Below are 391 nucleotides of genomic sequence, written 5' to 3'. Positions count from 1 at the left end.
ACCAAAATCAGACTGATTATATTCTTTGCAGCCAAAGATGGAGAAGCTCTATACAGTCAGAAAAAACAAGACCAGGAGCTGACTGTGGCTCAGATCATGAGTTCCTTATGGCCAAATTCAGACTTAAACTGAAGAAAGTGGGAAAAACCACTAGACCATTCAAGTATGACCTAAATCAAATCCCTTATGACTATACAGTGGAAGTGAGAAATAGATTTAAGAGACTAGATCTGATAGACAGAGTGTCTGATGAACTATGGACAGAGGTTTGTGACATTGTACAGCAGATAGGGATCAAGACCATCCCCAAGAAAAAGAAATGCAAAAAAGCAAAATGGCTGTCTGGGGAGGCCTTACAAATAGCTATGAAAAGAAGAGAAGTGAAAAGCAA

General features: G+C 39.1%; 1 protein-coding gene across 2 annotated transcripts in view; it reads left to right on the top strand.

Moving 5' to 3' along the window:
- Positions 1-391, top strand: part of CPB2 (carboxypeptidase B2 (plasma)) — a 59,008-nt gene that overhangs the window by 14,632 nt on the left and 43,985 nt on the right. The window lies entirely within an intron of this gene.

Source organism: Bison bison, unplaced genomic scaffold, assembly GCF_000754665.1.
Source record: "Bison bison bison isolate TAMUID 2011002044 unplaced genomic scaffold, Bison_UMD1.0 scf7180017864345, whole genome shotgun sequence".
Taxonomy (NCBI): domain Eukaryota; kingdom Metazoa; phylum Chordata; class Mammalia; order Artiodactyla; family Bovidae; genus Bison; species Bison bison.
Note: the sequence above shows the minus strand (reverse complement) of the source record. Positions and strands in the feature narration are given on the sequence as shown.